Genomic DNA, 17172 nt, shown 5'->3' with positions numbered 1-17172 from the left:
TGGAGCCAAAGGACTTCATTAGAAATAGTTGAAATCCTCTCCCAAGTGTTACACAGGATGAAAATTACTCTTCCTTTGCCCGGTTTCCACTCTCACCAGGGGCATCTGACTCACCCGGGTGCCCAGCTCTACAAGGCAGGGTGTGGGCTACAGATCCCCAGAGAGATTAGTTGGCAAAAGCATGTTATCTCTGATGGACCCAAGCCTCGACACCTGGACTCAAATAGCTGACAACAGGGTGAAGCCTTACCTTCTTATAGGACAGCTCAGCCTGCTTCGAAGTGGAGTAGCTGACCCAGTCTTTAAACTTCTCTTTGACTTCTTCAACAGGCCATCCACACAGTCCTGGAGGAAGTGTTGGTAGTCAGCTGAGTCATCATTTCCCAGGTGCCCGAGTGCCTCCACAGTGAGGGGCTTCAGCTCTTGTTCAGTATAGGAATTACGACATCGGCTCATTTCCTTGGGAACCTGTGCGGAACATGACAGACAGAAAGGAGGTGAGTCTGCCTGTACTCAGTCTCAATGCCCATCAGTGGAAAAGGCTGGGCAGGAACAGTGGCCTGGTCCTTAAAGCAGTGCAGGCATCTTTCCGCCAGAGGTGGGCTATAATGCTGACTTCACGTGGTACCATGAGGATATGAACAGATCACCTCCATAGATGTATCTGAAATCGTATTCCCATGTAAGGTATTCTTTGGAAAGTTAGAGTAGGGGAAGTGAATTACATTGATCAAAGCAGGTTTCTCAAATTCAGAAGTGGATACAGAAGTTCAATTCCAGATAATTTGTTGCCTTTTTTTTTCCTTTTTCTTTTCTTTCTTTTTTTTTTTTTTTTTTTTTTTGAGGCAGAGTCTCATTCTGTTACCCAGCCTGGAGTGCAATGGCAGAATCTTGGCTCATTGCAACCTCCACCTCCCTGGGCTCAGGTGATCCTCCCATCTCAGCCTCCCAAGTAGCTGAGACTACAGGTGCACACCACCATGCCTGGCTCATTTTTAAATTTTTTTTTGTAGAGATGAGGTCTCATCATGTTGCCTAGGTTGGTCTTGAACTCCTGAGCTCATGTGATCCACCCGCCTCAGTCTCCCAAAGTGTTAGAATTACAGGCGTGAGCCACAGCGCCCGGCTGCTTTTCCTTTCTAAGTAAAGGGACAATTTCATTAAACATGATTAACTCTAGCTGATACATTATAATATATGTAAATAAGACATTCTTGGCTATTTATACCATCTCCAGCTGTGGAAAAGGTCTTCAAGTAAGACATGAACAAGTATCAAGCCTAAGACTTCGTACCTATTCACATTATCCTTAATAAAGGAGCCAACCTTCTCAATTCCTTCCTGGAAAAGCTTCTTGCACTCAGCGATCATATGGGCCAGCCCTTGAGTGGCAGCTAGGTTTTCATTCAAATCTTTCTGATCTGGTTTGCCCAAACTTTGTTTTCTTTGTATTACCCTAGATAGAAGAAATACAGGAGGGGAACAGTTCAAATATTTATATATTTTTCATCCAAGTATTATTCAAGGAAACCCAAAGAAAAGAGAAAAAAAAATTTTCACTGGAACCTGTTTATTGTTAGGTGGATTAAGAGCGTTTTTACTTTGCTTACCAGAGTATCTCAGAGTTTTGTCAACAACACACAAAAAACATTAAAGAGATATGCTTTTGATAAAATCAAGGTGATTAAAACTATTTTATTAAATAGGTTACTATTGGGACCAGGGCAGCTTGTAGGGGCTGTGTTTGCATGGTGGGGGAGCAGCTACTGAGAAGTGTGGGAAAGGAGTCCCTGGGAGTTGGGGTAAACGGTGTCACTGTCTTTACCTGCCTGAATACACAGGCCCCCTCCCACAGGTGAGGGCTAAGTCCATTGTTTCCTTGAGCTTTTGTCTTCATCTTATTTGATCGCTCTCCTCTACTCATCTCTAGTTCTGTATCCCATTGCAGCTGGATTGCCCCAGTCAACTTTAAGAACTATTTAAATGTGGCCGGGCACGGTGGCTTACGCCATAATCCCAGCACTTTGGGAGGCTGAGGCAGGTGGATCATGAGGTCAGGAGCTCAAGACCAGCCTGGCCAACATGGTGAAACTCCATCTCTACTAAAAATACAAAAATTAGCCAGGCATGGTGGCGCATGCCTGTAGTGCCGGCTACTCAGGAGGCTGAGGCAGGAGAATGGCTTGAACTTGGGAGGCAGAGGTTGCAGTGAGCTGAGATTGTGCCATGCACTCCAGCCTGGGTGACAGAGTGAGACTCTGTCTCAAAAAGAACTATTTAAACATACATTTAAACATTGTACAATTTTCAGAAGCAATCTAACCTTCACTAGCATAACTAGGTCCCAGGCCTCTAGCTAAGAAATACTTTTCAAGTTCCTTTAGAGCTGAGGAAAAGGATCAGTTGGATGGATTTAGTCTGTGGGGGTTAAGTCCAGTGAGACTATTTTCTCATGGACACCAATAGACCAGTCTCAGGTATGTCTTTATTAGCAGTGTGAGAATGGACTAATACAGCGGTCTTTCTTCCTTGTTTCAAGAAAGACTCCCACAAAACCACAAATACAGAGAGTCCTAGAAGAATGCAGGCTGCCCCCTCTGTGTACGCACCTGCCATGCAGCCCGTACCTGGGAGAGGAATTCTCTCTTCAGGGTGTTGAGATGGAAGAGGGAAGGCGCTAAGCACATGGCCAGGTTGGTTGGGGTCATCTGGTTTTCTCTTATGGCTGCTGTGACATCGCTCAAGAAATAAAGCAGGGTCTACAGAACCTCCCGGTGCTTGTCAGGCAGCAGCATGATGGCAGCCTTGATGGCCTGCAGGCGCTGGTCCTTGGGCACATCTGCACGACACCAGCACTTTCCCCATCAGCTTGGTGAATTTGCATGGATACTGCAAGGAAATGTCCCAAAGCAAATATCGGCATCAAATACCTCAGCCCAGTACTGAACAAGCACTTGTAGAAAGTGTACTAGAGGTTAATATGGTAAAAGTTATGAATTGCCACTGTCATCACTACCCTCAAGTATTTCCTGCCTCGTGAAGGAGTGAAAAAAATTTTAAACACCCACGATACCCAAACACTCTTAAATCCACCTCAGAGTTCGGCTCTAGAGGATGCCTGTTCTTTTAGTTTACAGAACAGTTTTTTCTTTCCGAAGCATGAGAAAAAAAAAATCCCTAATTTACCAATCTCAGTTATTGAAAACACTATACACTTTTGTTTAGTGTCGATGAAAAATCTTATCTGAAATGTGTACAAGAATGTAAGAACGGAGATCTCTCAGCCTTGAGTACAAAATGTTCAGTATCTCTGGAGATTTTCATGAGTTTAACTGATTTCTTCATCCTTGAAATGGGAAAAGTAAGCTGCTAAAATATTCAGTTCTGAACTGAATTGAACTGAAAATGTTCAGTTTAATTAATAAATAGAATACATTGAATTAGTAATATTTTAAGTTTTAGAAAGCATGCTTGAGAGGCTGTTATAAAAATGCATATGAATATGCAAATACATAAAAATGCAAATAAACCCATAAACAATCTACATGTAGAAAATGCTGATCCCAATCTTCAGGTCTCCTTGAATAGACAACTCTTTAAAAGAGCATGTGGTGGAAAAAATCAAGTCACTCAAATGTAGCCCCATAGGACAAACTGATTAAACAGCTCCATGGTTACAACACATAACAAATACCTTGGCAAGGAAAATGTGACCTGTGTTTTTATAAAATATGAAAGGATGAAACAACTAATGAAATAATCTAGACCAGCTCCATTTCTTATAAAATAAAGTCCACTGTGCCAGTCCTAGAGACAATTTGAGCGCTAAGAGAGGCTGCTCTTAAATTACATTGCTGTAATACCACACCGAGCCAAGAAAAACACAAAGCTGTAAAAGCCATAATCCTGATCTTGATCATTAATTTAGACAACTGTTTTCTTTAAGCTTTACATAGTAAGAAGGGCATGGGTATTGTTTTCCCAAGTATTTCTGGCAGCAACTGAGATGAATAACATAAAAAGATTATTTATTCATTTTACAGCAAGATAAAACACACAGACACCTGTGAAATTTTAAATCCAACAGCCCGGCAAGAGAGATGTGAAGCAACTGAAATTTCTGTAGACAAGGTGGAGAGAGAAAGAGATCCTGGTACCTGATCTTTATCTGAGTGCTCAGATAACACTGTTCTAGAAACTAATGAAAGCCTAACTTGGATCTGCTGGTAAAAACGTACAATTGCGTCAGTCATTAGAGACTGGGAAATTTATTTTCGCATCATTCAGTAACTATACAGAAACCTGTTCCACAAACAAGGAGGCAAGGAAGAAAGTGATGACGTGGGTTTCCAAGAGGTCACCATGCAGACCCTCTTGTCAAAAGAACGCTATCAAGGCCAGGTGCGGTGGCTCGCACCTGTAATCCTAGCACTTTGGGAGGCCGAGGTGGGAGGATCACTTGAGGTCAGGAGTTCGAGACCTTCCTGGCCCACATGGTGAAACCCTGTCTCTACTAAAAATACAAAAATTAGCCAGATGTGGTGGCACCCTCCTGTAGTCCCAGCTACTTGGGAGGCTGAGGTGGGAGAATTGCTTGAACCTGGGAGGCAGAGGTTGCAGTGAGCTGAGGTCACGCACTGTACTCCAGCCTGGGTGACAGAGCCAGACTCCATCTCAAAAAAAAAAAAAAAAAATGCTATCAAGGAAGCTACAAGCTTCAGTGGGTCCTATTTTTCCCCAATGCCAACAATCAAGATCAAAGGACACTCACATTGGTAGATCTGTAGAAAGGTTTCTGAGAGTTTGTTCGTCATTAGTGGCTTAGGAAGATCTCAAAAATACTGCTTCAGCATGTCTGCCACGTCATAAGCAGACTGTCCTTCATAGTTGACACAGTCTACGGCACCTTCATTCATCTGGCGCAGAGCCTGAATCCAGGACTTGACCCCCGATTTTCTGAAGAGCCCAACCTGTCGGAAGAGCAACACTAAGTGTGGGGTACATTCACATGGATGCAGTGTTCACACCACGCAACTAGAAGAAGCTGCATGTAATCCAAGCTCCCCTGAGTGCGTGGACCCACAGGCAGCACTCTCACCTGATCCAAATAATGGTTCTGGAGGTATCGCATGGCCTGCTGGATGCTCTGAGGCAACGGCTGTCCTGTGCGCTGCACACTGACCATCAGTGGGACCCTGAACACACTCCGGTCCTTGCAGTCTGGAACCTTGATCCTCTTCATGAACTTGGGCACGGCCCTGTTAAAGAACACAGAGATGGTGGTGTCGGGGGAGACATGTTAGCTTGTCTGTCTACACTTGTCCACTTCTGCAGGTAAACCCTGTGGGCTCCAGATCTATGCTAATATGGTGGCTACTTAAATTTAAATTAAAATGACAAGTTCAGTGCCCTATTGGCTCTGGCCACACTTCAGGTGCTCCTTCGCCTTTTGTGCACAGTACCTACTGTATCAGCTTGTGCAGATAAAGAACGTTCCTATCATCCAGACAGTTCTCCCGGACAGTGCTGTTCTAGATCTTCTAAGAGCTGGAGTTGTGAGGTCTAGTCTCATTTCCTCAGTTGGGAGTGTCCTTCCACCTTGAACCTGGAGAACTAGGGTCTACAGTCTTAAGGAAGCTGATGGATTTCCTTATAGAATGGCAGTATAGGAAGGAACAAGCAGAAAACAACGTATAATACCCTAATTAGGTGCTTCCGATAGATTGTGAAAACAAGGTCTCTTTTGTCTTGACAAAAGGATAAGAATCACTTCTGAGTTCTTGATGAGATCCAAAGCATTTAGGGTCAAAAGATGCAGGTAATACATGATGGGAAAACAGCAATGAGAGCCTAACACAATGGGAGCCAACTCCAGAGCTCAACAGTGAATGACCTGAAGTCAAAATAAATTCTCCTGCTGATGACCCGCAGAACATTACATTTTTAGGTTTCTAAAGGAGGATGGAAAAGGAACAATGGGGGTTTTGTGAGCCGACCCCAGGCTCCCCGGTGTCCTGAAACCAGGTCCACCCCAGCAGTATACGCAACAGCAGGAAACCCATGTCATGCATTTCAGGCTGTCAAGCAGAAATTCCAGCTCTCCAAATGACCTCTCTGAACAGGACCCGAAAGGGCAAGGCCAAACAGGAAAAGAACCTTGTGTAGGATTCCTCCCTGCTCCACAGATCCCATCATGTGAGGCTTTTACAGTTAGTTTTGAGTCACTGGAAACGCTGACCAGAACTCAAGAAGTATTATGGACTTTCAGATTCTTGAGGGTTTGGTGGCATGGGGGTAGGCAACTCAAAAATGAGAATCTAAAATATGCAGTTTTAAATAGCCAGCAGGGAAAATATTACTCTAAGCACACAGAGAAACTCTAGAAAAGACAGACCGCTTTGCTTTTTGAATGCTCACCAGCAGCCATGGCATGTTACTGTTTATAGCTCCAGGAAAGGTAAAACGAAAGAGCAGAGTTAAGGTTGTATTTCCATACAGTTAAGTATATATTGGTATCACGGCTATAAGTGTGCATAATACTCGCTTTGTTGGGGGAGAAAAGCCCGATGGCGGAATGTGAAAAGAACACGTTACGATCCCCACCGAGAATCTGAAGCATGTGAGGATAAACCGGTCAATACTTATTTCTGTCATTCAGAACAAACAACTTCTGTATTTAGCAGAGCTCACATAAAAACAACCTTTGAACAGGAGGTGCTTTGATGCTGAAGTTAAACCCACTATGAGTCCTAAGGAGAGGAGGAGCTGAAGACAGAACAGTTTCCTTACTTTGCCGACTTTCTCAAGTAACTTGCGTTTGCTACAGTGTGCTACTAATAAAATGGGTGGCTTCTCCATTTTTATCAAATACAGTAGTTGTGCAACTGGATAATAAACACTCAGATTACTGAAAAGACTTAAGGATTCCCAGCTGACACTGAAAAATGCACCGAGATAACAATCTAGAAACATTTCTCTGCTTTGCACTGATAGCAGAAAAATTAAGATGTATCCAAATTAGGTAATATCCATGACCCATCTAGCCTTACAGTCTACCCCTCACATTCCATATACTAAGGAGCTATATTTTTCAAAGTAATTATCAACAATTTGTACAATGCATTTCATCTCTACATTTGAGTCTATAATATGTTAGAGTAGTGAATTCCTTAAAATAAGTATTCACTGTTTGAGAGTCTTTGCTAGAAAAAAAGTAACCTGAATTATTTAGCACAGGTAGATTTTTTAATGATGCTACAAATATTTGCATTGCATCCAAAATGATTCTTTTTTCTTTTTCTTTTTTTTTTTTTTTGAGACAGAGTCTTACTCTGTCGCCCAGGATGGAGTGCAGTAACCTTATCTCAGGGCTCACTGCAACCTCCACCTCCTGGGTTCAAGGGCTTCCCATGCCTCAACTTCCTGAGTAGATGGGATTACAGCTGCGTGCCACCACGCCCAGCTAATTTTTGTATTTTTAGTAGAGATGGGGTTTCTCCATGTTGGCCAGGTTGGTCTCAAACTCCTGGCCTCATGTGATCCACCTGCCTCAGAATCCCAAAATGCTGGTATTACAGGCATGAGCCACCACACCCAGCCCAAAATGATTTCTACAAAAAGGCATGAATAGGGTTATAAGACCAGGTACTGTAAATCAAGAATTTCAAAGATGGTCTCATTAAATCTTAATGTTTTCCTTTTCTTCCGTCCAAAAGTATGATCTGATACTGTGCATATATTTACTTATAGTGGATTATTCCTAATATTGGGAAGGAGGTGCCTATACCACGTGATGCAAGAGTAATGCATTCTCTCCCCCATCAACTGGCAATCTGTCACTCAGAGAGCTGAAAACTCAATCAATCAACCCACGCTGATAATTTCCTAAGACTCCACTGGCTTCAACAATATCAAATGTGGCCTCAAGAATATAGAGAGTGGCTGGTGTGGTGGCTCACACCTGTAATTCCAGCAACTTGGGAGGCTGAGGCAGGTGGATCTCTTGAGCCCAGGAATTTGAGACCAGCCTAGTTAACATGGTGAAACCGCATCTCTACAAAACAGAAGAAAACAAAACAAAACAAAAACAAAAAACAAAAAAAACTAGCCAGGTGTGGTGGAGAGCGACAGTAGTACCACCTACTCGGGAGTCCAGCCACTCTGGAGCCTGAGATGGAAGAATCGCTTGAGCCCAGGAGGTCAAGGCGGCAGTGAGCCAAGCCTGTACCACTGCACTGCACTCCAGCCTAGGTGACAGAGCAAGACCCTGTCTCAAGAAACAAAACAAAACAAAACAAAATGCAGAGAAAGTGATTAGTGTCATAGTTTTACTGTGGGGACAACCTCAAGGAGCTGACTAAAAATATCTTTCTTTTTTTTTTTTGAGACAGAGTCTTGCTCTGTTGCCCAGGCTGGAGTGCAGTGGCACCATCTTGGCTCACTGCAAGCTCTGCCTCCCGGGTTCACGCCATTCTCCTGCCTCAGCCTCCCGAGTAGCTAAGACTACAGGCACCCACCACCACGCCCGGCTGAGTTTTTGCATTTTTAGTAGAGACGGGGTTTCACCGTATTAGCCAGGATAGTCTCGGTATCCTGACCTCATGATCTGCCCGCCTCAGGCTCCCAAAGTGCTGGGATTACAGGCGTGAGCCACCGCACCTGGCCCCAAAAATATCTTTCAAGGACAGTTGACTGATTGTTTAAACTCTTACCAGTTAAAACCATGCTTGTTAGAAGGTGTATATTTCTTCAGCAGGGCTGTTAGCTTCAGGAGTGAGTATTTCTGCAGCAGGTTCATCTGGGCCACAGACTGGTAGTTAATCTGTAGTGATACAGAGTTGAGGCTTGGCCGATGTGAGCTCTGGAAACTGTGCCATCTCAGTCGGTGCCTGCTAGAGAAATGGAGAGAAAAGTGAGTGTGAAGGCTTTTTATTTGATTTTATTTATTTGATTTTTTTCTTGCTCTGTTGCCCAGGCAGTGGTGCCATCAGAGCTCACTGCAGCCTTGAATTCCTGGGCTCAAGTGATCCTCCTGCCTCAGCCTCCTGAGTAGCCAGGACTGCAGGCCTGTGCCACCATGTCTGGCTCATTTTTAAATTTTTTGTAGAGATGGAGTCTACCTATGTTGTCCAGCCTGGTCTCAAACTCTTGGCCTCAAGTGATCCTCCCACCTCGGCCTCCCAAAGTATTAGAGTACAGTGAGCCACTGTGCCTGGCCCAAAGGCTTTTTAATAGGTAGAAGCAACATTAGCAACGGGCTGCTTCCTGGCATCTTATCTTAGGAACTGAGAGGACTTGATTTCTATTCCATGCTTTAATCCTCATTATGGGAAAATATACACACTATAAAGTGTACCGTTTTCACCATTTTTAAGTGTGCAGTTGAGTGGCACCAAGTTCATTCTCATTGTGTGACCATCTCTACCAACCATCTCCAGAACTTTTTTCATCTTCCCCAACCAGAACTCCATACCCATTCAATCATATCCATTTTTTTGAATTTTGGTGCTTCCTGGTCTGACACCTTCCTTAGGAATGGACATGGCTAAGAATGCCAGACTTAATCCCATTTCCTCCCACAGAACAAGCACAGGCAATCTCTTTCTGATCCCCATGCCTCACATCTGGAGGGAGGAGAAAAATTGTTACCTGCTGGACCTGGTTAGGGAAGCCCCAACCCCAGAATCCCTCCTTTCGGGGATGTCAGAGGGCTCTTCCGGTTCATTCAAGGAGTTGCCTATGCTGTCCAGGTCGCTGGGTGTGGTTCGGTCGTTGTCCACATCCAGGTGTATCTGTTTTGGAAAGGATGGGCAGGGAAAGACCGAGTCCAGGGCTGAGTCCGAGTCTCCCTCATCAGAAAACTTCTCCAACCACTGATTGACTATCCGCTGCATCCCCTTCATGTGGTAGAGGATGTCGTCCAGCTCGGGGAAGATGTCCTCCTCCAGATCTGCCAGGTCCCCTGAACTGGAGTAGAGGGTGGAGCCCGGCACGTTGTCATAGATGCTCAGGCGGCTGCTCACGTAGCTGGAAGAATTGCGCCTCCAGTTCCTTGGGGCTGTCGCTGCTGTTTTCCCTCCTGAAGCTGATGTGGCCAGGGCCGTGGAAGCTTCCCGTCCTCCAGTTCACAGAGCCTTACTCCCTGAGGGGGAGAAACTGCCATTGGTGAGAGCTTTGGGGGAAAGTGCCAGGCTTGTGATCTTCAGGGATGTAGAACACTGTGTCCTCTGGGTAGCTCTCGTGGTTTTTTTTTTTTTTTTTTTTTTTTTTTTTTTGAGACGGAGTCTCGCTCTGCCGCCCAGGCTGGAGTGCAGTGGCCGGATCTCAGCTCACTGCAAGCTCCGCCTCCCGGGCTCACGCCATTCTCCTGCCTCAGCCTCCGGAGCAGCTGGGACTACAGGCGACCGCCACCGCGCCCGGCTAGTTTTTTGTATTTTTCAGTAGAGACGGGGTTTCACCATGTTAGCCAGGATGGTCTCGATCTCCTGACCTCGTGATCCGCCCATCTCGGCCTCCCAAAGTGCTGGGATTACAGGCTTGAGCCACCGCGCCCGGCCTCTCGCGGTTCTTAAAATTCTGCTCCATCACGTTGTTAAATGTTGACTGACTGAAAGGATCGAAGCCCTCTAAGTATACACCCACCCGCTTGTTGCAGGCACTGAGGCTCCGGGTCCTGGTAACAGGGCTGGGCGTGCTGACCGCGCTGCTGGTCTCCGACTGGCTTCTGCTGTTGCTGCTGGTCTGCGTGGAGTTGGAAACGCTCCTCTTTCGTAGCATGGGGCCGTTGACGCCGTTGCCGTTGAGGGCGGAGATTTCCACGCAGTTGAGCTGCTTCAGCTTCTCCTCATCCACCCCCTCTTGCAGGATGGGCCCACTGATGATCAACCCCAGCTTTGAAGGCGCTTTGTGCTTGCTGTGGTGGGAGCCCTTGAGCTTCAGGTTCTCCATCCGTTTCAGCAGACTGCGTGTCTTAGACTTGGCAGTTTTTTCGTGGCCTTTCATGCTGAAGCTGAAGCTGGACAGTTCCTTGGGAGACGGCAGGCTGCCGAACTTGGCACTGCCTGCCAAGTTGCTGGAGGAGCAAACGCTGATGACGGAGTTAGTCCAGGGGGTGGCAGCATCCTCGCTGGGGGGCGCGTGGCTGGGGAGGCTGCCAGTGCTGCTGAGGCTGCGGACGGAAGACACCTCCTGGCGCTCGCCAAGGTCCATCAGCATGCCTCCGGGGCTGGCGCCGTCCTTCGGGTGGGAGTCGTCTGGGGACCCAGGGACTGGGTCTTGTTTTGGAGAAAAGACATCAAACTCTTCAAGCCGGGACCATCTCTTGCTGCCCCTTTGGAAAGTCCATTTGCCACTGATGGCACAAGGCTCATCCTCGTCTGAATCGTCACTCTGCAAAGACAGAAAGGAGCCATTCACACACCGGGGCTGGCAGCCAGCAGGGAGCAGGGCATAAGCAGGAGGCTGCTCATAATATGCCAGTAGTGTCAATTCTCCCCTTGTACTTTATAATTTTAATTTTAAGGGTTTTATTTTTTCTTTCTTTCTTTTTTTTTTTTTTTTAGAAATAGGGTCTCCCTCACTCTGTTGTCCAGGCTGGAGTACAGTGGCATGATCACAGCTTACTGCAGCCTCAAATTCTAGGGCTCAAGTGATCCTCCCACTTCAGCCTCCCTAGTAGCTGGGATTACAGGCAAGTGCCAACATGCCCAGCTATTTTTTTTTTTTTGGTAGAGATGGGGTCTTGCTGTATTGCCCAGGTTGGTTCTGAACTGCTGACCTCAAGTGATCCTCCCACCTGTACCTCCCAAAGTGCTGCGGTGACAGGGATGAGCTACTGTGCCCAGTCCCATTTACATACATACATATATATATATATATTTTTTTTTTTTTTGAGACGGAGTCTCGCTCTGTCGCCCAGGCTGGAGTGCAGTGGCCGGATCTCAGCTCACTGCAAACTCTGCCTCCCGGGTTTACACCATTCTCCTGCCTCAGCCTTCCGAGTAGCTGGGACTACAGGCGCCCACCACCTCGCCCAGCTAGTTTTTGTATTTTTTAGTAGAGACGGGGTTTCACCGTGTTAGCCAGAATGGTCTCAATCTCCTGACCTCGTGATCAGCCCCTCTCGGCCTCCCAAAGTGCTGGGATTACAGGCTTGAGCCACCGCGCCTGGCCCCATTTACATATTCTTTTTCTTTTTTAAATTTTTTTGTAGAGAGCAGTAGTCTTACTATGTTGCCTAGGTTGGTCTCAAACTCCTGGCCTCAAGCGATCCTCCCACATGGGCCTCCCAAACTGTTGGGATTACAGGCATGAGCCACAGTGCCCAGTGTTTTGTTTTGTTTTTTAAATAACAAAGATGTATTTAAAGACTTTAACAGGAGAGTGCCTGACCAAATGCTGCAAGTTTAAATAAGAACTATTTTATGGAAACTCTGGGATCTGCAGGCTGTTCTTTAATTGCTCACAGAGGAAACCTCCCAGATGGTGAAAATTCCAGGCATGCAAAATATTCTGAACTGAAGTCAGCAATGAGCAGGACTGCCTCTGGGCTGCCTTCCGTTGTGCTGTCTTTTGTTGGTGTATGTTTATATTCCCTCTTGCAATTAAAAAGGTACTTTTCAAACACTAAGAAGAGTAGCAACTCAAATCTCTAGACACTAAAAATTTATAAGGTCTTCCACTGGAATAAAGGGGCCCTGGATCAAGGTGGGTCATCACGCAGCTTCAGTCCACTAAGTGGCAACTCAAATCTCTAGACACTAAAAATTTATAAGGTCTCCCACTGGAATAAAGGGGCCCTGGATCAAGGTGGGTCATCATGCAGCTTCAGTCCACTAACAGGGCTTTGGAGACTCTTACCAGTACCTTTTCTTCACCTCCCCTACAAGACATGAGGGCTAGCGCTCAGGCCACAGCTGACCTGTGAAGTTTCAACCTCAGTCATGCTCTAGCCAATTGAACAAGGCTTCACAAATACCCAGCCCTGACAGCTAGCGGTATTCATAAACACTAAGGAACGTCTTTGCTGATTATGCCTGATTTATGTACAGGACTCAGGGATATGCTGTCACATGGACTATTGCATCTTGGCCTTTTCGGCAGGATATCAAAGGGCACAATTCAGTATGATACATGTCTTTTCCACTGGTGTGGAAAATATCCTATGGCTCAAGTTTCACAGGACAATGAGTGGAAAGCATGGAGCGCTGGCTTCTAGGGCTCTTCTGCACAGTTCAGTGGGCGCCGAGGTTCCAGTTCATTTGTTTAAAAGCTTTGACTCCCCAAGAAGGCAACTTTTTGCAGCTCAGGGACTCTGGCATAATTCAAATTTGTACCCAGAAGTCAGAAATATGTTCTTTGACCAGACTCATTCCTGTTTACTCTGATTTGTGACACTTACTCCCAGTACTACACCCACCTCTTCTTCTAAGATCTCACAAAAAGTCTTCACAACTCACACACAGAAGAAAATACCATCCAATTTGGTTCTGTACCACCATTTGACTAAACTGTGTGGGATTTCCTGCCTTCTCCTCTTCCTCCTCCAATTCCTTTCCTCCCTCCAAATCTCTTATTATTCTTCAATATTGCACAAATCGGCCTTCGCTTTCACCTCTATGGCTTTGAACCACAGTTACTGTTATATTTGGGAAGACAAGAGTTGGAAATAAGCTTTATTTCCTCTATAAGCAATGCAAAAATCCACCGAGATTCCTTAAGCATGATCCCTTTATTATGTAATAGGCATTGAGTTAATAATTAGGCAAAATCATAGCTGATGTGATCAGGTCAAAAATAATAGATAAAATAATGTAATGGGCTAGTTGCAACTATTGGCTTCAACTACATAAGGCTATCGAGTCTAGGTGATACAATTCAAGATGTAGATGCTTACAGAACAAGAAACTAAGACTTTGAGAAAGAAAAGCTATTACAAAACACATCATTCACTTTTTTGTTTGCCCCTTTCCCCCTCATTCTATTATGCAATTTGTATACTCACTCGTTTCTGATGAGAACTAATTTCTAGCTTCATCACCGCATATTTGTTTAAAGTATTTAGATGCCTACAGAGCAAAGAAATAACGTTAGCAAAGATAGGCAACCACTCTCTAATCAGTGGATAAACATCTGTTTTTAAACAATTCATATATCTAAGGAGTTTCTTGGAACTCAGTAATATCTAAAACCTAGAGGAGTATTAGAAACTTCTTTAAAAAGTGAGTCGTTTAAAAATACCTTGGCCGGGTGCGGCGGCTCACGCCTGTAATCCCAGCACTTTGGGAGGCTGAGGTGCGTGGATCACGAGGTCAGGAGATGGAGACCATCCTGGCTAACATGGTGAAACCCCGTCTCTACTAAAAATACAAAAAAAAACAAGCCGGGCGTCTTGGTGGGCACCTGTAGTCCCAGCTACTTGGGAGGCTGAGGCAGGAGAATGGCCTGAACCCAGGAGGCGGAGCTTTCAGTGAGCAGAGATCGCGCCACTGCACTCCAGCCTGGGCGACAGAGCAAGACTCCATTTCAAAATAAATAAATAAATAAAAATAAAAATACCTTTATGTTTCTTAAGTTTTTCACTTTAATTTTTATATTTTAGTGTAAAATGGCACACAGCTATGATACTGTCAAGTCTCTGATTCTTTAACTCTCAATGAGTTGCTCTTACTGAGAAAAATCATTCTTCCAGTAACTCTTAGGTTGAGTCATTATGGACTGCCACACGTGGTGCCAAGAAAGAAAAGTTTCTGACTGGGCACAGTGGCTCACGCCTGTAATCCCAGAACTTTGGTAGGCCAAGGCAGGCAGATCACCTGAAGTCAGGAGTTTGAGACCAGCCTGTCCAACATGGCGAAAACCCACCTCTACTAAAAATACAAAAAGTAGCTGGGCGTGGTGGTAGGTGCCTGTAATGCCAGCTACTCGGGAGGCCGTGGCAGGAAGAATCGCTTGAAACTGGGAGGTGGAGGTTGCAGTGAGCCAAAATTGTGCCACTGCACTCCAGCCTGGGCAATAGAGCCAGACTCCATTTCGAAAAAAAAAAAAAAAAAAAAAAAAAAAAAAGAAAAGTTTGTGATGTCTCCTTTCACAGAAATAGAAACAGCGCAACAGCAACAAAGAACCAAGTAGAGTTTTTGGCAAAATAAACAGTGTCTTGTATTTCAAATTAAAACTCAAATTTTAAAAATTAGTTTTAGTTATCTCTGATGAATCATAATCTTGGACAGCCTGCTTAAAATTTTAGAGTCCTTGCACAGAATGGAAGTTGAAGCCCTCTTTAATATCCAATATTTAGAACAGCTCCCTGTTAGAGGACAATATAATGTATGCTATAGTCATGGCAATAGAATAAATGATCATTTAAATAATTTGCATACTGTAACTTCAAGGATCCAAATCTTACTGAGTTCAAAATTAAGCACTTAGGTCAGATTCTTTTTTGCAACAGGCATACTATTGTAATTATGATACCAATACTTTGACCTCTGCCAAACAATTTAATATCAATTTAAAATTAGGGAAATTCAGTTCCATTGAAAATAAAATACTTACCAAAAAAATCCAAAGCCTCATGGAGAAATAATGCAATAGTTGAAAAAAGAAATTCTTTAAATATGCTGAACTAAATGGTATGTACAAATATAAATGACAGCCCTTCAGGCCCCAATTTTCCTGCCATCTCCCAGATGGTCATCACTCAGTCTTCCTGAAATGAACTTGTAATGTGTCTGTTTGCTATCTGCTGTCACCAGTTTTCCAGTTTTTCCTACAAATTGCGGGATTCTTACATTTTCATAAGATAAGATCATTTAATTCACACAAATTCCTGGGAACCAAGATACCACCTCAGGGCTTTATCTTCCTGATCCTGTTCTTGCAGTTTGCCTAACAATGTGGACGCAACGAATAGAAAGTATTTTTCCCTGCCTGATAAGCCCAATTTCGACTTCATAGCTTATGTGGTAGCCTGTTTATAGAATAAACAAAGATAGCACAGAGTGCCTATGTTCAGAAGAATTCTGTGTTGATGGGGAGGAAAAGAAAACAAATAACTAAGAAAAAGTCTGCATACTTTAAAATGAATGGATATAAGGTCCCTCTATTGGGGGTATCAATTACTTAAATGACTTACACCCACAGTGTTTTCGTTCTCAAATGTTTTCAAGATTTAAAGAATCCGGAATAGTTACAGTTAGTCTTAGGTGTGGGTTCCATTAATCAAACCTGTAATCAAATACTCACTTGACTTCATTTGGGCTTTAATGGTTGAATGGTCTTTATAACCAAATTTACTAGTCACAGAGGCCTATGGGGCTGGAGAGGGGTTTAGCTTCACAAACTCTAGATTTTAGTCGAATGAAAAAGACCCAGGAGGCCAGTTCTATAAAGGTCAACATTATCTTTTTATGTTGGTAGCACAAATCTAATGGCATTACAGACCTAAAGCCCAGAGTTATACCCTAGGGTTTCTGTGGTTTTCATTTGTCCCGGAGGACCCCCAAATAATGTACTGTGCTGGGACCTTATTTCCTTACAGGGACAGTACTGATATCAAATCATAGTTCCAGCTACACAAATGAGGCCTACTACGGGCCAGGCACTATGCTAGGCACTTCCTATGTATGACTTCATCTTCCCAACAAACCTATGGTATAGATATTATGATTAACCTTCATTTTACAAATGAGGAAATGGGGCTTGGGGAGGTCACAGATCTTGTCTAAGTCCACACGATTAAAAACATGGTGACTCTCAAACCCAGCAACTTCTGTGTTCCTTTCTTTTTCTTTCCTTTTTTTTTTTTTTTTTTTTTTTGAGACAGAGTCTTGCTCTGTTGCCTAGGCTGGAGTACAGTGGTGCGATCTTGGCTCACTGCAACCTCTGCCTCCCAGGTTTAAGCAATTCTCGTGCCTTAGCCTCCTGAGCAGCTGGGACTACAGGCGCCCACCATCACGCCCAGCTAATTTTTGTACTTTTAGTAGAAGTGGGGATTTGCCATGTTGCCCGGCTGGTCTCGATCTCCTGAGCTCAGGCAATCCGCTCACCTTGGCCTCCCAAAGTGCTAGGATGACAGGCATGAGGCACCGCGCCCAGTCATCTGTGTTCCTTTCTAACATAAATATTAATGGTAGTAATAAATGAAAGCAACTTATATCCTAAGGGATTCCTCAT

At 44.5% G+C, this 17172-nt stretch overlaps 1 pseudogene across 1 annotated transcript in view; it reads right to left on the bottom strand.

The window, feature by feature from the left end:
- LOC126948498 (rho GTPase-activating protein 7-like) overlaps nucleotides 1–14065 on the bottom strand; it is a 29170-nt pseudogene extending 15105 nt beyond the window's left edge. Inside the window, exons 1-4 of the transcript XR_007723477.1 lie at nucleotides 14003–14065; nucleotides 10556–11388; nucleotides 9649–10234; nucleotides 8712–8888 (exon numbers count right to left, since the gene is read on the bottom strand). The product of XR_007723477.1 is annotated as a rho GTPase-activating protein 7-like (transcript). The remainder of the gene's footprint in view (nucleotides 1–8711; nucleotides 8889–9648; nucleotides 10235–10555; nucleotides 11389–14002) is intronic.
- Nucleotides 14066–17172: the final 3107 nt, after the last annotated feature.

This window comes from Macaca thibetana, chromosome 2, assembly GCF_024542745.1.
Source record: "Macaca thibetana thibetana isolate TM-01 chromosome 2, ASM2454274v1, whole genome shotgun sequence".
Taxonomy (NCBI): domain Eukaryota; kingdom Metazoa; phylum Chordata; class Mammalia; order Primates; family Cercopithecidae; genus Macaca; species Macaca thibetana.
This window is presented reverse-complemented; position numbering and strand designations above follow the sequence as displayed.